The sequence below is a fragment of the Gnatocerus cornutus genome, chromosome 8 (assembly GCF_029298725.1).
Source record: "Gnatocerus cornutus isolate USDA-ARS CGAHR chromosome 8, icGnaCorn1.1, whole genome shotgun sequence".
Classification (NCBI taxonomy): Eukaryota; Metazoa; Arthropoda; class Insecta; order Coleoptera; family Tenebrionidae; genus Gnatocerus; species Gnatocerus cornutus.
Window position 1 is genome coordinate 12,145,911 of NC_142240.1, and position 24,521 is coordinate 12,170,431.

A 24,521-nucleotide genomic window follows, 5' to 3' on the forward strand; every position below is an offset into this window, starting at 1 on the left:
AATCTCTGGCCAAAATTATGCCCCATCTTTATTCTAATTTATACCTTATATACACAAATTTCTCTCAACTTTTTCAAAGTATTCTGCACTTTCTAAATTCTCTTGGATATTTTAGACTCAGTCTTGAAATTGTTATCAGTTTTCGATACATTGAATTAACAGAGTAATTTCAAAATTCAAATAAAGAATCTCAAGACTATCTAGAAACCTAGAATTGGGTACAAATTTGATTATAATCGAAAATCACATGCGCCACTACCCTATATTTTCGGTCGATTCTTACAAATGGTATTCGGATTAGATTACTGTCATTCATTTTGGAATCAATATAAAAATGTGTCATTTCTTCATTACTCAAGTTAGCGATCAATTTCGACCTGTAATTTTTCTGACAGCAATTTGTAAGTCTTTCATCAATAAACAATAACTCGGCGTTCCTCAACTTCATCAATATTGGACACGTTTTTATACGACTATTATTTACACATCGAATCCTTGATCTTCTATGAATGCGTACATTTTAATTCGATGTTTAGCTAAATCGTGCATCGTCTGATTACCGGTTTCGTTCTAACACAATTTAAAAATTCTAAAAATTCACGGAAGGCGTGAGTGACAGTCAGCTCTAATAACAGTCAAGGAGAATCAAAATTTTAATGACTTGGCATTTAAAGGTTTTAATAATGCTCACACGATTTTCATTATTAGTAGTTTCACGAAATAAAGAAGAATGGACGAGGTTATTTGTTATTGTCGTGATATAAAGATAATATATGGAGTAATTAGATGAAAATAAGAATTCTTCGTTGTATTAATACAGTTATGAACAAAGGCTGTTTCGTGATTTTCCTGCAAATTCGTCTAAGAATTGTATTACGAAGTTACATTGCGCTTTATTGTATCAGCAAAAGCCATTAAGTTTTGACAGTATAGTAATAGTAAAACAGTTCTTCAGCGAGCTTACAAGTCAGAAAGTGTGGTACAACAATACAGACATTTCGCCCGAGATATCGGGGCGTGAAACAATAGTCCTGTTTATTGTTTGGCAGCGCCTAAGTTCTTGTATCTAATGGAAGCAAAGTGTCCTTGTGTTTGAGAAAGGATCCCTTCGACTTTCATGGTTCACCGAACGTTAAGACGGACGTGTCCCTGCATTCCTTTTCCAAATTACTTTGATTCGATTTGTTTACAGTATTAAAGAAGCATTTTGAAGCTAGTGGCGCAAAAAGAAACCGTCTGGGAATGCATTATTTTGCAATTTCGTCAGCGGCAGGAGTGGAGAATTGTAAATTAATTTGTGGGCTAATTACGTTTTAACAAGGCACTTGGCAAGTTTGCATAATCAAGATAGGTATATGTTGATGAGAAAACGAGTGTCGGGATGTTGTATATTGTTTTAGTGAGGATTCGGCGCATGAGAACGACGTGGTTGTGACGTCGAGAGGTTCTCGCGAATTGAGTAATTCTCATGCAGATCACATAAAACAATCAAAAGCGTTGCATCATAAGAGTCGGAATCACTTACACCAGCGACATTTACGAACGAGTGATGATGCTGTTATCCGTAATTTATTTCTTTCCGAACGGCTGCATCGTTCTTGATGCGATTACATGTCAGGAGTCCCTCGATAATGTAATATACTAATCTAAATCAGAACCCATCATCAACTTTGAAAGCTCTGAGCTTTGAATTGAATTTCTGACCCTTCTACTGAAAGCTTTGGCCTCTAGTGATTCAGATTTGTCCTGCTGAATATGTAATATGTTTGGAAATTGCTGCCTGCCATCTCTCCAAATGAATGGAGCATGCAACAAATGGAATTATGGAGCACTCATGCCAATTTTCATTGACTGGCACTTTATTCACTTCGCTTCCTACACATTATACACAACATATGAAACGAAACCGCCAACAACATCGGTCACGGCAAACATCACAGGCATTCATTACCGCCTCTTTGTGCCACATAATCTCCACTAACATTGAACAATTCCCAAATTTAATTACGAAGGTGCCAGATTAATAAACTACTTTTGACCAGAGAAAAATCCTCTCAGAACGTATTTGTTTACCAGTGGCTTGTCTTCCTCTCTCATCTAATTAATTACATCCCAACATGTAACAACGTGAATTCCGATGCAACTCCCGCTAACAATGCATCTCCCGAATTAGCAGCTCCGGAACATTTCCTTTATGGCTGTAGAGCACTCGCATCAAATTTTCGTATTTACGAGAGGATTGTACTATTTCCAGAAAACACAATTAATTTGCATAAAACCAATGCCCCGGCCTGTTCGGTCGTACAACTGACCAATTTCGTTCTCCAAAGCATGGGACCAACAAAACTAATTTTTTTAATTGGCTGCACTTGTGCTCGCTCGTTTCTGCTAAAATATGCAAATTATATCATGCCAGCGCTAGTAAATACTCGGAATTAAATCCTACATCTAACTACATAATAAAGATTCGGGGCAAGTTCGAAATGATAAAATCAGAAGCGTTAAAAAGGCGGAATGTCCGGCTGCAGAATGTGAATAAGCGAACGCTAGCGCAACAGATGCAACGAATGAATATCACAGAAGCACTTTGTGTAATTTTTTAACTCTGCAGTTGTAGAATTTAACAGTCACAGAACTAGTTTGTAAAAAACTAAAATTTCTTTTATGCGCCAACATTTACGCAATTGGAACGCCACGAATTGAATGATTCGAACTGGAATTGCGCTAGTAAAGGCTCAATAATACAATGGAAATGTTTATTTTGGATTTTTTTCCGAAAATAGTTGACGTTTAGTCTTTTGATGCGAGAATTTTTTAAGCTCCCAGACAAACAAAATTAATTTCCCGTTTCAAAAACATGAAGTTAATTTGAGGAAAACCTCTTTTATTGTAAAGCAGTATTTACGTAATTGCGAAGCTAGGAATTGAACGTTTTCAATTGTGGTTCCGCTTGTAAAAGTTTCAACGTTTAATTTGTTCGACAACTTCAGAGAAATTTTGCTTCGTGGTTGTGGGATTTATTTAAAAAAAAAATAAATAGTTGTGACTGAATTCAGAGCTGGTGTTTGTGTAAGCGTTTATTGCAAACAGAAACAAAATCAAAAAATAAATTGAGCGGAATTAACAATTCATGTGGAAGTTCAGTAAATAACAGCCATCCCAAACAGAGTGCGTTGTTTTGAACTTCGTTAAGTTTTAGAATAATAAAAAATAAATCCACGCCTTTTTGATGTGAAAGTTTTGATGATTCAACAAAATATGTTGCAAATAAGCGGGATCTTGTTCAAATAAAATGCGGCCATCCATTTCAAGCGGCGACATTATTATCTACCTTCTATGGTGTAAATTTAAAAATGTGGTCATAAAATGAAAACAATCGTATATAACATCACTATAAAATTGTTTCGATCGTAAACGCCACATCGCGCCGCCAACGACATTAATCGAATTTGTATACTGCCAATATGGCAATCCAAAATTTATACGATTGCCAATATTCAGTTAGGGTCTTGTAAACGCCAGTTTTGGTAATTATTAGGCAAATGCAGCATCGGTTACAGTATGCAAATTGCCATGTAGATACAATTTGGCCATAGGTCTAACAGTAATTAAAGATTCATAATAGCAGGACTGCAGGAGCGGCTAACTCGATTAGAAGCATCTGCGGATCCTGTTACTTGTCATCGAGTTAAGTTAATACTGCCAGACTTAATCTTGATTCGATTAACGGGTCATCATCTTGATTAGGTACACATACTGATTCTGATTATAACTTGATTACGATGGTCCTTTGGGTTTTTCTGGACGAAAATAGACGCGAGCCAATCAAACACTGGCTGGGGGCTGTTCCCCATTTTGATTTCCGATTCTCGCTTTAAGCGGCTTAACAAAATTCGTTTTAACTAAGCTTAAAATTGGTTGACAAAATTATTTCAGTCAGACTCATAATATACGTGAGGTTGACGCTTATATTGTGACTGCGTTTTATGAAGGCAAGTAGCCGTCATTTAAGCCACGAAAATTTACCACCAGGATATTCCATCACATTATTTCCCCTACGTTATAGAGCAATAAACATAAAAAGGAAAACGGTATTCGAGGAAAACAATAACAGCTATTTCAGGAAGGTACGAGGATGATTAATGTCCTTTAATATAACGCTTTTAGCGAAAAAGGAACCCCATTATATTTAATGCCGCGTAAAATACCATATTGTTTAATAAAATTAATCGTACAGGTGTCGAAAAGAGTCGACAATATTCAGTAAATCTAATTCGGATTTTTTGATGGGGGATCCGCGCGTATTCATGAATTATGACGGGTAAGATATAAAACGCATAGGAATTTATAGACATATGCATATCCAAAGTAATATTTACGATCACTAGGTTACACATTTTGACAATCGTAATTCAGTCATATGAGACAGCATGATTTGTGGAAGCCATAAACGAATCATCCTTTTCCGGAATTTTCCAGTCCCTCCGTGCTCTTTATAATTGTATCTAAAATCCGGGTATCAAGACAAAATTTCTCCCCAATTTTAGAGATCACAATATTTTTCCCTCATTTGATCAAACTACATTGAATTTTAATTTTAATTCTGTCACGTCTGAGCTTAAAATGATTTACCACTAATAAAAGAGCTCGGAGAATTTCCAATCCAACGCAAATTTATCATCGCTCTACAGCCGGTTCCTAAATTCAACCCCACAACTTATAATAGCACGTGAAAAATTGGTTCTCTAAATCAACGACTGCTTTGACACGCTGCATTCTCCACTTGTTACAAATAAAATATTTATAGATTCAACACGTTGGGTTAAATTTTATTAATTTCAAACGCTTTCAAAACAAAAGGCAATTATAAATGAGGCAAGATAACTCGGAATTTATAGCGTTGTTTGGTCTTAACTATGACAGTTTTATCACAGGACAATTTAATGTGCGGCTTTCTCAGGCTTTTCAACCTGGTCTCGGATGCAAAATATCAGACGAGGCCCCAAGACCAAGACTACATTTTCCGCTACAGTGAAAACGGACGACACAATAAATATGGAGCGAAATATAAACTCCCGTAAGACCATCCTACTATAATTCTTTCGTTATTTCACGCATTGCAAATCCTCGAAGCTTTGGACAATACACAAAAAGCTCAAAAGTAATAGGCTTTGATATTTAATTTTCACCGTCTTGGCTTTAAACAACAAACAGGTTTTTTTTACATTGTTTAATTGGAATTGTCCCGGCGCATCCACCATTTTTATCCGCGATGATCCCGATTATGTACCAACGTTTTGTGCCAGCATCTTCAAATAAAAGCAGTTTTTTGCGTCAAAGTGAATTACACGAAAAGCTCTGCGACGACAGTAATTTATTTTTACTCTTTTGCACTTCGCGAATGTGGCATTTTCATTACCGTCGAAAGTTCCCAAATGTATTTGGGAAATTTAATTAAACATATGAAATCCGCTTCAGTGCGATTTATAAATTCAACAGTGTTAAAACTCGTGTATCCTTCACTCGTAGATTTTCCAGTCCAAATAACAGTAATTATTCGTTGGGATTGTGGAACCCTAAGGAGGTCTGCAAAAGTTTTTTCATCTCTCCTTAGTGTTCGGCCTGGCAGCTTCATAAAACAAAGGTCCAGGAAGTGCGATTTACATAAAAAGCAAGCAACATGCTCTTGTAGGCTCTGACAATAGAACAAAGTGGGAAACGGTGCCACCATAGAACAAACATGAGGGTACACTTGATTCGATAATGTACTCCATTGTCGGTTGCTAAGTTTCTGTCACCATTTACAAGCTAAGAGAAATGGTCATTAATAATCAGCATCTTCTCACCATGTACCTGAAGCAATAATCTGGACTGCAATTCCGTAATTAATTAGACCAGAATATGAGCTTATTCCCAGACACGTAACAGCAACAATGCTTTTGTCTTCTATCTCACCGCACATTAAAATAGATTTAATTAGAAAAACTCATGCATATGCAAGCGACTTTTATTTAAAATCTTATGCAACCGTAGGATATGTAGCAGAAAGTGTGCAGCTCGTTTTGTAATGCTTTCTTTTATGCAAGCAATTTAATAGCGCTTCGTGGATAACACCACGATTTGTGTGCAAAGTTAAACGTAATGAAAAATATATTATTTATACAACTCCGGAAAATGCACCACAAACTCGTAATATTACATTAAAGAAATCAAAACTGTACGATATTTGAAAAAGTTTCAAAAGTATGACATTCTAATAAAATGATGGATTTTTGTTGCAATTGAGTTCATGGTAGTTTATTGAAGTTTCTGAAATAAATTGACGTTTCCCAGAGTAAAAGCCAGTGAAATAAAGAAGTTTCCATCGGTGCAACAACGAATTCGGATTGGTATTTCCAGAGACAAAGTTACAAATATTTAAAGACCACATCGGGAAATAGAAAAATGAAAATTCAAAGTTCCAGCTCGTGTTGGGCATTCATATTTAAACAAAAACTGCAGAAATAAGTATGTAACCGAAGATCAAAAGTAGGTGTAAATAATTTTAAAGTCGCAGCTAGTTCTCCGTTTATTTTTCCGACAATAAAAAAATCAACTAATTATGTAACGACACAATATTTCATTGCTTATTCGATCAATTAATCATTATATTGAATGCAAATTTTATAAAAACATGTTTGTAGGTCACTGTCAATGTGAATGTGTAAGAATTGTATAACGCCGGTTACGTGATCACAATCTTGGGAACTAATATTTATCGGCGAAACACTTTATTTACTTGAAACACCCTGGCTGACATCCCCGGATTAGGAATTTTCAAGCGTCAATAAATAATTTGTGGTGAATAAACACTTCAGATCCAACAAGAGCTTTGCATTATTAATACTTCATGTGAGTGCTCGATGGGATTTACCATGAAATCAGAGTTTTAGTGAATCGATTCATAGCAATAATAATTCCCACATCACCAAAAAAGATCAAAGAGTCCAACATAGAATATTACAACCTTCCCGGCCGAAACTTTTTTCATTAAACTTGTCTGAAATTAATTTTTAACAAAGCACGATTTCGATCAGTGTTAATCGATTGTTTCTGTCAGCGTTACAATGACTTTTAAATTTGTCGAGTTGAGTGACACCGTTTCGTGTTTTACAGAATATAATTACGCTTTAATTAGCTAACATAATCCGCTGCGTTTATGAATTAACGCCCGCGCTCTTGGCTGGATCGTTAGATCTTGATTAAAAAATTGTTTATCTATGATCAAAAACTCTGATCCTTTGAAATTACCCGAAGTCAAGCTTAAACTACTCCACCACCGTTTTTAATTATTATTTAGTAAAGCCCAAGTAATATCTCTCGCTATTGTCCTCGTTTTGGCTCGAAAATTACGACGTTATTTCGCGAAGCCGTAAATAAAGAACATAACAGTTTAGTTTTACGGATTTTAATAAACCCTGAATACTGACGGGAATGCATTTAAAAGCTCGGCTTTATTTGAAATTAATGTTAGACAAAAATACAGCAACGCTTTCCCGGACTTAGTAATTAGATATGTCTGGTGTTTTTGATAAATTCCAGCTGGCTCGCGTGTTGAACTTTGCCAGAAAGCTTTTATCATTTTGATCTCTAATGTTATCAGTGCATCCAATGAGCTCTAACCACAAACACTGACAAATCGCATATGCAAATTGGAATTTCACGTCTCCCCTTGTTGCCACAACTCCAAATTCTGGCTATGGATGGACAGTTCGACAGGACCACGACAACAAAAAACTCCCAAACCACTTTCAATCAAAATAAAAGTTGATACTAAATTGATATGTAATACAGTTTTGCTCCCATTGTGTCTGCTATTTTGCCAATATAATAGCTATCAAAGATACGAGTATGCGCTCGACAGTAAGGATCATTAAAGGATTTCGGCGTTGCAGCAATATAAGATCTCGGTTTGCCTTTGTTTCAAAGGTGCTCTTTCAGACCGCATCAATTCCGGTAGAACAATGATAACGTAACAAATGGTTATGTTATTGTTGTTATCGAAACAAGCGAAATGATTCATTGCTCTTCTTACGTCATTAGTGAAATTGTTTCGGAATGAATTATGCATGTGGAGAGATTTGGCTGAGCGACTTGTAAACCGTTATAGTCAAACAACAATCGGAATTTTCGAGCTCAAACACGGAAGTTTATTGTTTAACAAGGTTTTTATGAAGAGCTCTTATTGTTAGACCAGCTAACATCCGAATTCAGTTTGCTTTTGCGGTAGATGATATTAGATTATGAAGCGAACCATCGAATCGAATAAACTAACAGAGCGTGAAGCTCTTACCAAATATTAGCAATAAGTAAAAGAGCAATCATTGCATTTTCGATGTGTTTCTCCGTTTATTTCTTGTTTAAGTTAATACGAAAATTCCCCTGGAGATTTGGCAATTTCCTGCGGACTACTATTTTACAAATATTAAAAATTCTTTTCAACTTGGAGTATTGGATTTTACCCCTGCAACTTCAAACAGATTTTTTTATTAGCAGATGAAAACGCTCTTGGATTAATTTCAAAGTTGGGCATAATTCGCAAAAAAAAACTCGATTTTGTACTGTCGTCAGAGGAAAATATCTTTCATAACAAGCATGTTTTGGCTTTATCCTAAACAAAACAAACATTTATTCTAGCTCATGTATTCCTGAACCAATCACACATCAAATCTCCCTGAAATATTTGATGTTGGTTTCCCAGCTCAATTCGAAATTTGCTTTTACCGTTTAATTAAGATTTCGGATATCCGGTCAATTACACCGCTTTGATTGTGCGGATTTATCGACCCCAATAACAATTTTCAGGAGAACGCCCCCAGCCTTATTACGTCCGTTTGCTATAAAAGAGTTAAAGCAAACTTTTTGATTAATACATGAAAGCTTTAATTTCCTAAACAAATACTTGAAGGAAAAATCCACTGTCGTTTCAGCGCTTGTGAAAATGACTACCGGATTTCTTTTCCGCGGTCATATTTTGGGATGTTTGATATTATTTATGAAAAAATGTTTTTGGGATTCGCCAATATTTATTTAGGACGATTCACTCAATAGCAGTTTCCTCTTTTTGTTTGAAGACAATCGCCAAGAATAAACAACTATGGATACCGAAACCTTTGGGTTTGCCAACAAATAATTTATGCGAGAATTGGGTTATTAAAAACAGGAATTCTAATAAAAACCTCTTAAGATTAGAATCCCGCTTTCATTTAATAGACTTGATTAGACTTTAGTGGGTATTATAATTTGTACGAATCTAACTTAACTAGACAAGCTCTATAATTTTATAGCGCTATAAACGTATAAGTTAGGACCATAACTCAGCCACAAATTTAAAAAGACCACTTTATGCCAAGTTAGTTCCGCGGAAGAGAAAATCCTCAATTGTTTTATATCTATAAAAAAACTGACACGTCTACTCTTAAATGCGTTTTTTCTACTGAGATCTTACCGATTTACAAAGAAACAATTTAAAGCGGAATTTGAAAGAGATGAGTTAGACAACTGTAATGGATACATGTCAATTTTGAATCATAGATGACTCCACAAGCAACTGGAAAATTTTTCACTAATCGCAAAATATAAGGATAAAAAACGTAAAGTAAAACTTTAAAAATTTAAAATTAAGTAAGAGATGCCAGACAATAAGTTTGAACCAATTCCGAATTTTTCGCTTATCTCTTGAAAAACAAAACATGAATAAAAAGCCTGCGATGAAAAAGATACTTTATTAGAATAAGCACTGATAAAATCTGTATTTCATGAATACATATCGTGTCGATTTAACCCTTGTCAAGGGACAAACAGCTTGTTCAGAAGAATGTTTATTTTTCCGCCCAACAATATTGATTGACAAGTGGATCATTAATCATGCCGGAAGCTCACCCAATCCATTTGAAAATTAATTTGGAAAAAGTTGGTGTTTCTATTAATTATTTTAACGTTTCGACGACTTTGACATTGCCGTGAAAGCAAAAGCAGGTCAGAATGTGCAACTGGAAGGCGAAGTGTAATAATTACTTTCGGCACGGTCGCGAACAAATAATTTATTTAAAGACCATTAGAGCTAATTGGAAGTCTGCGTCTTGATTGTGATGTAGACTTATTGATTGATGAGGCATAAATTGGTGCAATTGTGGGCAAAGTTTAAAGAAGAGTGATTAGAAACGGCTTACGATTCAATTAAATAAACTTATGTCTTCACGTAGGATTACAACAGAGCGAGTAATGTCCTGCAAACGGAGTACTATTAGAATTCATGCAGTGTACTCGTTGGCAACAAATCCGTTGAGAAATTGACATTAACGTTGTCGGGGAAAATACTAAAATAATAAAAAACTTCCTTCGAATTCGTTATCAGCTTTTGCAACTGATTGAAAGTATTATCGGCGCTCGTTCATGCCACGCAAACGAAATCACCGAAAAGTCTGATACGTTACGAGTGATTTAGGAGAAATTTCGGTTTTATTTGTGTTTTCGGTCTGATTGTTGAACAGGCCGCGGTTGTAACAAATTGCATCGACAGATGGCTCAGCACTGGTACACACTCGTGTTAAAATGCACAAAAAATATACCCGACACCGGAAAAATCGCAATAATATCCTTTCAAACCGCGGAGAGATTAATTTTGAACGTGCGTAAAGATGTAATAAGGTGAATTATTCCGTTAATAACAGAATAATGTTTACATTATCACGTCGAAACAGAATCAATACGCTGGTTAAAAGCAATTTCAGACGAAGCCGCGGCAAATAAGAAATTGCTCAACGGGTTTTGTTCTATTTCTAAAGTGTGGTAAAGTCAAATTTAATGGTAATGTCACTCGTGCAACTCAACCTAGATAAAACCGTCGATGAAAGACGTCTTTGTTGTCGCTAATGATTTCGAATTAATTGGATAAAAACTTTGCCATTTAATTCAGAGAAATGGCAACCGAAACACCAAATATTCACAGGAAATTTGCGATTAAAACAAGACGCTGCGGTGTTACATAAATGTTACAAAACCCTCAATTAAATAATGAAACCAACATTTTAATTTATAGTGGACTATTAATATTATATCATACGTGTAAATTGCTGTGGAATCAGGAAGTGAATGCTTGACAAACCGTTTTTATGGATGCAACAATCTTGTTGTGGCGATTCGTTTTAAACGAGAGATTTACATTCAGATTTTCAGCCAGACTATTTATGGGTAAGACGAAGCAATTTCTAGGCTAGAACAATTTTCGTTCTGACGTAGACTAATGTTAGTGTGCGATTCGATTTATCTTAGTTGAAACCCCAAAAAGCATTTTTTCGAAATCGTTAAATCGGCGCTCAGTCCACTCAAATTAGCCTAGTTTAACTACGAAAGTATCTATTTTTAGTCCCAAATTTGTGTAAAATTTTAATTAAAACTGTATTTATTTTTGCCCCATTTATCACCACAATGATTAATGCTACGAGTAAGTGCTTACCCTTTTTCGATCGACGCAACTCAGGAATAAAAGAGCCATAATTCTTGGCTTCAGATCATTAACCGTTGCGTTACGTTCCGTAAACCTGCAGAAAATAAAATTTTTGCAGAGGCGATTGCGAAAACTCTATCCGTAGCGTTAGCGCGTAGATGATTACATTACTGTAAATTGCTTTTTAATGTTCAAAAGCGCATTTGGCTGGTTTAGCAGATATAAAACATTTATGATAAATTACCGCGTTGATAAATATTTACTTAAAGAGATTTTTCTCTTAAATTTTTTAATGGGGATCCTGAGCGCATGAATATTATTCAATTAGAGCATTTTTAATTAACACAATAAGAGTAAAACGTTACTTTCTTGATGAACAAACTCGGAAGCAATTAAAACTGCACCAGGAGTGATTCGTTAACGGTGTTTCCTCGAAAGGAAATTCAACGTTTTCCCCGAGGATGATGCCAGCAAATAAGTATAAGAGCTCCATACGCGACAATGTCGAAAGCCAACCACTATAACATCTCTTTAATTGAGTTGTTGACATTCTGTTTTCCAAGACAATTACGCCAAAATGTCGCTGGTCTGATGAAACCGATGCCACGTTAAATTCACGGCACGTAAATTAAGAAAATCAACAATAACGATACTCTATGAAGACACGTAGGCGCCGGAGGGAGCATTCAATTCAAACTTAATTATTACCAGTTTAGGGATAGTTACAAAAGATCTAATTAAAAGTCAAACACGTTTAGTTAGCACGCAAACGGCACGTATTTTATTTATCATCCCGGCTACGATCTGCCAATAACAGGGGGATTACTGACAGGTAATAGTTCATAAGAGAGGGTTAAAACACGCTGAGTGGTTTTAGATGTCGTGTGAAAATGAAGATTGAAGAGATAAATTATTGAAAGGACCGTGTTTGATTGGAATTAAAACAAAATGAATGATATCTGTGCCCACGTTTCCGTTTGACGTGGACAGGAAATTTCCGAAACCCTTCGTTCGATTGAGTAAAAGAAGTCGCTAAATAATTAACTTGAATTCATGGCTTCTAAGTTAATGTAATCCCCGATATCGATTGCTAAGTCGGAGTTTACGTGACTTGGAATATTACATTGTCTTGCTTAACTGCAAATAAACGGCTTAAATGGGATACAGTCTGTTTTAAGAAGTTTAATTTTTAAAGCGCTTGTTGACTCGGACTAATATCGAGTTTCAGAATTTAAATTATTGAGTTCTAGTGCATTAGAAACAGAGCCCTAACAAAATTAGTCGAGGTGAATTTGGAACTACCTTATTCAGAATCAGAGAAATTCTCCAGTCTGCTTATATTTTGCATTTTCACTGCCCGCCCCAATTCGCCCATTTCTGTGGCAACTCTTACATGTGATTCCATGCTTGGTTAGCTGTTAAAATAATGGTCACACGTGCCCGTAGAAAAAGCCTACATAATACCAATCAATAAATACACCCACGTCATTTTCCACTAAATTATGATTAAATTATACGTTATAATAATTTAGAACGACACGTATATTGCAATTACATATTAACACAGTTGTAGCTGTGCATATTTAATAGCTGATAAAAACTCCCTCGAATATTCCAAGAAATTTTTGTACCATGTAATTCAACACCCACAACAAGAGATAGTGGCAACATTTGCACCTATTTGTAGCACAAAGCGTAACGAACGTGAAAATACTTATCTACATACATTATGCATATTTTTAATTTTATAACGTGCTCTTTATAATTAGTGTACGGTTAAAAGCGAGTTTAACACGGAGTTTCTTCACGAGATTAATCATATTAGAAATTTAATGCGAGGAGTACTGTGACGAGTTTTTTCGTAATGGTAATGGTGCATGTTTTAACAAAGGCAGAGCAATTTTTCAGGAGCTTAGTTTTTATTTTGGTGCTAATCTACATAAAATAAAGCTTCCCCATTTGCTCGTAACTGCAAAGATGTGCAGGTATGCTAATTTAAGTGTTGTAAAAATTTGTAGGACACTGTAAATGGTTTAAATCCAATAACGTCTTGTCCATGATGGGTTTATTTCCATAATGATCAATTTGAATTTTTCGGTGTCAAAGTGGGTGCGTCGAGTCAGTCAAGCGAATTCCGCAATAAGAATTTTGCCCTTTTCAGCTCGTCCTTGATGCCCATCCCTTCACGTAAAGTCACGGGGCTCACATCGCGACAATTTATCCTCTCATTACAAAAGACACGCTTCACGACACGCGATTTGCAGATATCATGCAGATAAAGACCTTCAACTTTAAACAACACGAACGCATAAGTCGATGCATTTCCAGAAGGAAAAATTGATCGACATCGACCCAGTTCTCCACTCACGCGGGTCTACAACAATGCTCACGTGCTCTTTTAACTTATTTACATTTCCCCAGGCGGCAAAAAGTCCTTAATTTAACATCCCACCAGCTGACACTACTTCACTTAATGCAGCGTTTAAATCGGCCTTTAAACAAACTCGCCTGAAGCCTGCCGAAATGTGCTAGGTTTCAGGAAAATAAACACGGCTGAAAGAGCTTTATTGCTACCAACACGAATTTCAACAACTCAAATTTTTGTATGCTTAAGTAGATTAGGAAGAAGGAGAAGAAAAAAGAGGACTTTTGTTTCATAATCATCTATGTGCTTGCGGGGAGAGAATTTTGAGAAAAACAACGACAATTGTTTAAACAGAGCGTGAAACAATCGCAATTCGTGGGGTAAAGCTTGTGTAATGAAATATAGCAAGTGTTGCGTATAACCAATTGTTGGGACGTCATTGAATACATCGAGAAAATGCTCCCATTTCCACCAAAATTGAATTAAACAATAACCATGTCTGATAACTCATTATTATTATTAATATCCTGCCTAGAGACACGCACGTGGTACAATGCTCTAAATTAGTAAATTTTACACATCAATTAACTTGCATAATGGCTGCTCTGTTATCCTTAATAACATGACACAACCAACAAGAACTCATTTTCACGCCGTTTTTCTCTTCACCATCAACAATCGATCGAAGCTTCACCAAAAACGACAAATCCGTGACATTGAACAACGCTCAACCTTCGCTCCAATTCACACGTGGTAATGGCAAAATGTCCGTTTTCATCTCTTCAAAGCACACTTATTTAGTAAACATTCTAAAGGACCCAACTGGTAAATATTCCCTTTGATTGTGTTCTTGCCAATTGCTACTTTGAGCACAATGTGTAAGTTGAAATTGCAAACAGCAAGTTGGGCGTCACTAATTAGCGGAAGATTCTAATGTGTACGAACTATCGACGCGAATCCTTGATCCGGACTCCCCACAATAAAACAACCGGAATTATATTCCTGGTGCAGTGCAAACAAAGCTAGTGTGGATCTAACCGTCGATTCTCGAAAATGATCAGGTGAAAGGAGCGATTATGTCACTGGAAAAATCAACACCAATCACTTAAAAAATCAGTTTTAAACTGAACATTGTTTATTTTGCACAATATTCTAGCTAGCGGTAATTACACAAAAACCTTAATGAAATTCTGAAGAAAGTGTAAAACGTTTCCTGAATATTTAATCTAGACGCGTTTTGCTCAATTTCACCTATTAACAGTCATTTATCGATAAAAAACTAGCGACTCCGAATCTGTTGTTAGGTCCACATCTGGCGAAAGTAATTTATAATTTAATTACTCCAGTCATATTTATGAACCGCGTTCGGAAAAGCGATTTAAATAAATTCTTCGTAGAAGGAAATTTCAAGAGAGCGATAAAGTGGAATTGCAAAATAAATTTCCACAAAAAGTGGATTTTGAGAATTTATAGTAAAATCCTTCGGCATCTGTTGACCATTCGTTTTTAGCCACCCCCGAGAACGTTTCTCTCCATAATTGCAAACCGTAAAAAATGGCACACGTTTCCTTGATTAATTACGGCGAGAAGGCCACCTGTTGTGCCATCGTCATTCAAATTTTCTTCTTTTTAGTCATCTTCACGTTACGTAGCACACAGGTGGTGAAGGTCACGGTTGAGGCTAAACTGGAACCAGTTTATACTATCTTAAGCAAATCCTGCAGAGAAAGTAGTCGCGGCGCTGGTTTGTTGTGCCGTGGCTCCGGTCAGGTTCAAGGCTCTCCGGAAAAAATCGAACACTTTTTGAGGTGCTGAAATTAAAGGCACGCTGAAAGTTATTTACGAGTGCCGGGGCGGCGTTTTTCCTTTGAATTCCTCCATGGTTCCCTTAATAAAGTGTAGTCTTGTCGCTCGGATCGCGTCACAAAGGCGCTCCTATATTCTTTACAGACACAAATATATAATAAAATGAGAGCGTTTTCTTATATTAAGAGTGTCATTCGCACCATAAGAGTTGTATTACTTCTATATGACGACCGTAATTTCAAGCCGAGGTTGGCAAGGGAGTTCATATTACGAAAAGTCACAAGAAGCCAAGCTCTGTTGCCGACAGCGACGCTTATTGATAGCACTCGTTGTGAAATACAACCTTGCAGACATCCGAAATTACTGTTAATAACGACCACGCAACCCCTCATAATCATTCTAATGAAATTTTAATGAAAGTTTCAACCGATACATAGGCTTAATTGTTTCTACAATTCCTTACAGACGCAGCTTCTTCTAATTTAGAATCAGTAAATAACTTAATTAGCTTCCTACCCCTCATGAATTGTCGGTCTTTTTCACAACAGCCACATGTTACAAAATACAAATTTTATTTTCCCACTTTGTAATATGTGGTCCCTTTGAGTCTGAGTGCCCCGAGCTAGAACAAACAATTTGGGTAAAAAATGCGTTTAATTTTTTAATGTTTCGATAAGAAAATTTTAATTAAAAAATTGCGAGGTACAAAAATACAGAAAGCAATTATCGGGACTCCAATTTTAAAATCACCACATAATTGAAGAGAGAAAAAATAGAATTGAAAGTTTCGTTCTTAAACTTCTGAAACAGATAGTTTAAAATTCCGAAAGCCTTCGATGGAAAACGAAACGTGACTGAACGAAATTAATTAGTTTGAATAAATTCAATCAAATAGCATAATTTCTCTTCAATTTCGCAATAACATAATCAAATTAAAATCAATATATTCATGACCTAATTAAAACGGGAATAAATGAGGTTGTTTTGAGGGTGACTGAATGAGTGTCACTGAACCGAAAAGTATTGAATTCGGCGGAATTACTGTAGCGGTTTAGGAAATTACATTCAATTTGTGCTAATTAAAGCATGTCTGTGTAAAATAATTCGTCGGTCTAAAGGAACCCTTTATTTATTCGATTCTTTTCTCGTTAAAATCTGGGAGTCTGTATCGGTTGTCCCACAAAGTGCTCGTTTAAACCCTTTAACGTTTAACAACATCCAATTTGCAGGGTGGTAATATAAATGGTGCTTTTAATAATTCTAACAGCACGCAAATAGATTAAATCGCAATTACTTTGTTGGAAATGAGTGTGGTGACATACCAAAAATGTAGCTTGCCCCACATTATATAAAGTTATGCGGGATATTCGACGGTATTTTAGGGTAAATATATTGCCGTGACAAATAATTAAACATTATGTATACGCATGCATGGAAACTTGCCAGGTCGAATGATATTTAGTATTTATGGGATTTTCCAGGTTATAATGAGACAACAAACTTGTTGACTAATTGAAGGTTCGTGACATCATAAATTAATTCTGCGTACTGTGGGATAACGTTCCCGTGTCCCATTTCTTATGCATTGTGGGACAACACAATGACTGTTCTTCGCACAAAACTGTAATACCAGCGCTAACAAGGCGAAGAGCAAATTCTTGTAAACGCTGCTATCTATTGAATTTTATTCATATCCTTCCTAGATTCGAAGCTATGAGAGTACGACACAAATTGGCTTGTTGGGATTTTATCAAAAACGTCTTGTTACGGAAGAAATAAACACAAAGACCTGAACTAAAATGAAATATTAATAAAGCCGGAGAAGCACTACAGCTCGGGTTCCTGTGTAATTAATTTCTAAAATCATTCTAAAGTTATTCACGGGGTACTTTTACCCGAGACATGAGTGGATTTTTGAAGATACGAAGAATCTCGGTGAAAGAGCTAATTAAGAATTTTGGACTCCGGGCAATAAAAGTACGTTCTCTAGTTTCACGAGAAATTGAGAGTACAAATTTTACCACTTAAGTAGTCTGCAAAACGGATTTCCACTCAATTTAAAATAGTCCGGAGTGTGTCAATTATTTGCCGCTCACATTACCTTGATCAGTCTTTTTGTTTCAAGCACAAAACCGTGTTGACTGCAACAAAGCGTTCCTACTGATTAATCCGAAGACCTTTAGAGAAAAAATATGCTGTGGCACGATCATTTTAAATTGTAATTATTGTTCCTAATTAAAATTAACAGGATGTTGGATGAAATGTCATTTGTGAAAAATGTGACCTGGCTCGCTTCCCTTTATGCTGCCACAGAAATACATACAGAGCTTGTAACCAATCGAGGTAATTGTTTTAACAGTAGTCACGTTTTGCTTTGATCTGCTCTCATTTGATTCACAGATAGAAGCAAACAAGCTCCTCCGTGTCATAATCAATAAATTCCTTTCATTTCTTCTGTCTGAAAAACAGTAATTTCGCGTATCCACAGTTCATAATCCTTCAAAGCTATTGCGAATTATAATCCTTAAAATTGTATGTATTAAAAATGTAATAATAGCCGGGAGCTTGGAGGTATCTGCTTTTTTCAATTAAAACGGAATATCTCGTTAATACGAGGGATGTATTAAAATCCCCGTGGACATCAGGTTTAGCCACATCTGTCCGAGAATCATTAATAATATCAGTTTTGAAATTAATCGGATCGGGAAGCTTTATCACAATGAGACAATGGAGAGTTTTGTTTTGTTTATGGCTTGGCGAGTCACAAAGGGGCCGTTTTTTGTTCAAATCAGAGAATAAAACGGATAGTTACAACAGCTCTTCTGATTAGAAAAAAAAGCGTTAAAACGCATTAATTGAAAGTGTGCTAAACTGAGACAAGAGAGAATTTGTGTTATTTGTTGTCGAGGTAAAGCTCGCAGGGACTGTAAGTGGATATCCAACGGTGAATTCTGAAAATAGTGACTGAAATCGCTCTCGAGCGGTTCTCGTGCACGTTCCCTTGCATCGACTATCGATAACTTTGGGCCGTGACATAACATCCGTCCATGAAAACTCTCAAGTTGTGCCATTTCAGCGGTAAAAATTGCGTAATGCCAAGTCACGTGCCAGGAGTTTTAGTTAGGTCAATGAGCGTTATGAGCCGCGTGAGCTGTAACAGACGGAAACAAGGCCGACACATCATTTATATCCTCCATTTCCAGGCCACATGTGGCTCGCGTAGGCCTCTATATCATATGAGCCTCTATTGATCGTTGCGACTTGGAAAATGCCTCAGAAATATACTGCTCTTCTTATCAATCGCCTTCTGGCTTACAGAACCTTAACGACTGTTTGATATTCCATCAATTCATCAGCAACTCCGTACTGCTCTATCGGTACAAGAGCGATTCACGCCTTACAGACCATTTATCTCAATCTTCTTCAAACTCTCTCTTTCCAGAGGTGTCGTTTTCATTTTACCTTTCTCCGGTTCTTGGCGGGATGTGGGTCGACCGAATACACGCATATAATTACTTATTTAAATCGCTCCGCTTTTAAACCGAATCATAAAAACGTAACGCCGCACTAACATAAATTTTTATCTCACCAACACCACGCCATGATTAATAACACCCTCATATTTTTATACATAATATACACGAGTTACGTTCTTTATAAATCACCTTATTTTCTGGCGACAGAACCATATTTTTTTACATTATTTCCCAAAATTTTTAAAGAGTACTAAACTGTCAGGGAATTTTTGCACGGACGAAAATCTCTATGAATAATGAAAGCGAAATGAAGTGGAAACTACGCCGAGTATTGAATTAAAGTTCATTCCCAGAATTGGATAACTTCCAAATTATATTACAAGACTCGCAGGTTGAAAGTTATGACTCCAAAGCAACCACGAAATTATCAAGTTTGCAAGGCAAATTTTTCGCACATGCGACTGCACCGAAAGAACCGAAAATTTTGCAACAATTAAGCCGTAAAATCGCGCAACTATGTCGTTTATTATCTCCATTATTTTACTACACCCAAATATCAATTGAGGCAAATAAAATTGAATTTTTTGTTAGGAAATTGTCCTTACATAACATAATCCTAGGTTTCACCAAAACTTTCGTAATTTATTGATCAAAATTCGCACTATTATTTCAATTAAATCCATAATAGAAAATATAATTTGCCGGTCTAATTGAATTTTCGTGGACGTATGAATGTCAAAAAAGAGATGATTGAAAATATCGACCGCCAATATTTCCTCCATAAATTCCGGTGGCTAATTTCGCAAAGAGGTCGCTTGCTCTCTCCGCAAATCTTCGATAATAAAGTGTTTTTGCTCGTCTGCAGAGCTTTTCGTTAGAAGTATTATTTCTCCATCGTGGCATTTCACGCTACATGCTCAAGATTTATATCTGTTAAAAAATATAAATGATACTGTCACAAACATCGTATATTCCTCCGTCGATTTAATTTGAACGCGCGCCATACGCGAAAAATCAAATCTTCGCGAATTACAATTCCATCTAACCTTTCAGTCAGTGTAAATTTGATTTATATATTCTCAAATCGCGAACTGGATATTTTTATTTGATAAAATGATCTAGATTTTGTTGGAGTATATCGTATCATTTCCTCCAAGCGTTTCGATTTTCGCGAAATATTTGATGGCTCGAATTGAGAAAGCCTTTGCATTGAGCACACGACACTCTTTTTCGTTTTTATTACTGAAATTCCGAGCCTGAAGGAACAAAATTTAAATCTCTGCTTTTGAAATTTATGGACAACCATCGAAGAATTGGAACGATGACATCCGATTATAGTTTGATAACACGTGAAATAAGGCAATCGTTTGTGACAGAGCAATAAGAAAACTGGCATCAACAACAACAGATGCTCAGATAGAAAGTGGACCGTGACTGGAATAAGATGCTGCACATACATATCTGCGTGCTGTCGGAAGTGATCGTTACAAAGGCTCAACACTTTCCAAGAGCTCTGCACTGCCGATGTTCCGCATCACGTAACCAAACAAAATTTATTTCTCATTACCCAAGAATACTGCCACAGGTTAAAAGGAAAATCAATCGAAATTATTCACACAAATAAAACTTGCGGCTTGGAAAATGGTCAATGATCGGAGAAACGGAAGAACAACATCCAGCAAGTGTACACTCGTAAAGTAGTCACGCACTTCCTACTGCAGCTCTTGGAAAAAATCAAGTATTTAAGTAGTGTGGTGCTATAAATCTCTCCTAGATTTTAATTTTTATTTAAAACAAATGGAATGCCATATGTGGATATAGGCCACATTGCAAAGCCTCCAAGGAGAAGAAAAGTGACCGAGTTTAAGAGAAAGGTTATAAATATCAGGCGATCAACAAGATAATAAAATTTGTAAAGGCGTATCGACAATGAAACCGTCACTTGGTTCACTTATAAATAATCGATAACAAGTACCTGCACCTTAATAGACCTGACAATAACTCAATTGAATGTGCTAAATGAATATTTAATCCAAAAAAAATTTAAACAATTTTGCGAATTTAAAGTACGAAAAGTATCGTATCTTGATAATACGAAAACTTGTGAGGTGTTAGAGGCAACCCTTGAGACAATTGGATAATTTCCCATGACTCCCACATGGCGCTACATTCACAGGAGAATTTTAACTCCAATCAATATTAATCAGATTTGACATTGGCACTTCTGTGCTATATTCAGTCGGTTCATATTCAAATTAGCAAATTAGAGAACCAATAGCGACTATCCACTAAAACGTGCGAAATTTAGATTTAAATTTAGAAATTTTAAGAATATGAGGGAGTAATTCACTTGTTTACATCAAACACAAAATACTGATTTCTGGGAAAAAGCAAAGCATCAATCGCTCACTATTGATGCAACGACCAATTTATAGAGCTCTAGCGTTCTGTAATATGAGTTTTAAAAAACAAACTTCAATGCAGCAAAAAAAATTAATGCACGAGTCGAATAAACGGCAACACCATTTTCAAACGCTTCTCTTTTTTAAAACCCAGTTTTAAAATCCCAATTCCGAAATGGATACTTATTAGATACTAAAAGCTGAAACATGCATACAGAGTTCAATAAATAAATTAATATTCATCGAATTCGTATTTATAATAACACAATTATGCAATCCCAAATTGTGAATTATTTATAATACAATATTTCAGGAATTTAGATCGATAATACTGACACTAAACTCACAAATATTGTATGCATAATAAATTTTCGACATTAATTTTTTGGCTTTTTTAATTATCGCTCGTTAGTACCTTTTACCCACTTTATGTAGGTAATCAATAAATAAACACCGGCGGTGCCTTAATAGGTTAACGCATTTATTATTATCCTTATTAATTATTCGAAAAAATCGGATTCAGTCATGCAGCAAAGCGCTCACAGTCCCAGATGAAGCATAAAACTGAAGATCGTTGAATTCCCTGAGACAATAGTGATAAATATCTTCACTGATTGTTGCACTGCTTCTCGTATTAAAACGCCCCAAAGTATTAATCATATCACTCTCCGAGGCCCTCCCATGTTATTTAAATAAACGACTCGAACACGCAACGGACACTTTCCTAAATGAAACAACAAAAATTCTTTTTTTGAAAGAAACCTATTTCACAGTCGGCAACATTTGGTGTAAATCTCGGTGAGTAATTTATGAAGGCAGTTCGTAGGCTCATTTTAATTAATCATTATTAAAATGAGGAATTTCGAAATTATATCATTAATTCCTATGGAAATTTATTAGGGACAATTCGGAATTCCGGGAGCGAAGGTATTTTGAGCACAAATTTTGTTGTTTTAATTAGAGATTTTGAGTTATGGGGTGGAAAGTCGCGTGATAACTGAAGTCCCGATCGTGTCAAGAGTATTCGATATTGATAGCTAAATTCAGGATGCGAAGATTTATGTAAAGCCTTGTGTAAGCCCGCTAGCGGTGCTTTGATCCAGCCATTTTATCAAACTAATGGCTGTCCGATAAAATTTCGATAGCAGTTTTACGAGTTGATCATTTAAAATATCATTTTATAATAATTCTACTCTGAAAAAAAAAACAGAAAATTGATAAATAATGATGCGCCATTCTCAAGGTAGAACAAATAGAAAATTCAACTTAGAGAAACTGTGTTAAGGTGCATGGATGCTTATTTTTACAACCTTTCTTAATAGGTAATTAAAGAGTGATTGACAATTGTTTTCAGCATGCACGAACATTTCACATCAAATAAAAATGCCAACAGAAACCCTACATTACTAGAGTTGTCCCGAAAACATTACAAGGCTAGAAACTCTGCAAACTTATATGGATTTTCATTCATAAACAATGAGCTCCTTTTAGAGCAACTGTCACGACAGGGAGTCCCTTTCAGGAAGAGCAATTAGTTTAGGCGGGGCAGTTCCTTATACGTCAATTGGATAGGTCAGTTCTATTAAATTTCCATGAAAAAACCGAAAATTTATATTCATCTAATTCACTATCAGACGGAATGTGAAATGGCCTTGTAGCATTAACAGTTAAAACGGTTTCGTTTCGTCTCTAGTTCACTTGACAAGACTGTTAACTTTTCTCCGCCAACACTGGACGTTTATAGCCGCGGGTCAAACGAGGATAATCAAGTTACTCCTCTTCTCCGCCAAAACAGGGAAAGAAACAGTTTTACTGCAGGCTTAATGTGTTGAATTGGTAATTTACTGACGCGTTTTCGCTGGAGGATATTTTTGGATGATGCGATGAGTCAACCGTACTGTAAAGCTAAGGCGTCAAATAAATGTTTTCAAATTAATTGGCCGACAACAGTAACTAAAAATTTAATTAAAGTGTGAAACTAAATTCCCAAAAATTCTGCATATTTCGCTACACTTAAAAAGTGGAGCCAACACTTTCTAACTTACATTCCGACACAAAAACTAAAATTTCAGATATTTTCTCTTGAGCGTGAGAGTAATTGTAAAAAAAATTGGGAAGTATATTTCGGTTATGTAATTTAGAATAATCGTCGACAAACAGCAGCAGGATGTACAATTAGAGTTCGCGAAAGTGTGGTGTCAACGCGATTACCATCTTGACCGAGCGTCGACATCTCCGGTATTCTTCCGGAGCGACCGTATCACTTTCTATGCTCGTCCGTTCACCTTGTCACTGAATCACACCGAAAAGTAAAAAGGGAGCAGTCAAGGGTGATGTCAGAGGATCGGGGGGTAAAATGTCGTACTTACCGGTGGAGGAGCACGGGGAAACACCAGCAGGAGAAGTGGTCGTCTTGAAGTCTACTGGTCGACTGAACACCAACGTATACCTTCAGAAGCTCACAAGAGGCGCTCCAATCCCAACGTAGAATTTCCTCTCTAGGTCATGCTATAAGAATTCCGCTGCTATTGTCTTACCAGCCGTCAGGCGCTTAAGATTTGCGCAATTTTTCGACACTAGAACGAAATTATTTGAAGAGCAAGGTCCCACCGCACCCACGATTTCGTACTGGACGCAACTTCCAAAAGGTTTTTTCTTAAGATTGGGTGCAACACCTCCAGGTAATGTTTCGCTTCGAAAGACACGAATTACGGTAAATGTCAGAATTTCTTTTACAGATTTTGATGGGTGCAGACCTTGCGGATGTGCCAGTGTGAAAATTACAGTGATTCAGTGATCAGTGCGTGACAGTTCTGCTTATTTATTCTCATTTATAATTTAACGAATAAAAGAGGGAAAAAAGAAAAAATCGTATAAATACAACTTTCCGGTTCACCGGAATTATCTAAAATTTCTGTACGTTTCGCTAATTCTCTCGGGTAAATATTTCCTTTCCATCGAGATTTTATTTTAAGAAAAATCAG

The 24,521-nt window shown here is 36.1% G+C and overlaps 1 protein-coding gene across 1 annotated transcript in view; it reads right to left on the minus strand.

Moving 5' to 3' along the window:
• Window positions 1-23,963, minus strand: part of LOC148169870 (uncharacterized) — a 52,025-nt gene extending 28,062 nt beyond the window's left edge. The window contains exon 1 of the mRNA XM_088042932.1: window positions 23,907-23,963. The gene's annotated coding sequence lies outside the window, so the exon portion shown is untranslated. The remainder of the gene's footprint in view (window positions 1-23,906) is intronic.
• Window positions 23,964-24,521: the final 558 nt, after the last annotated feature.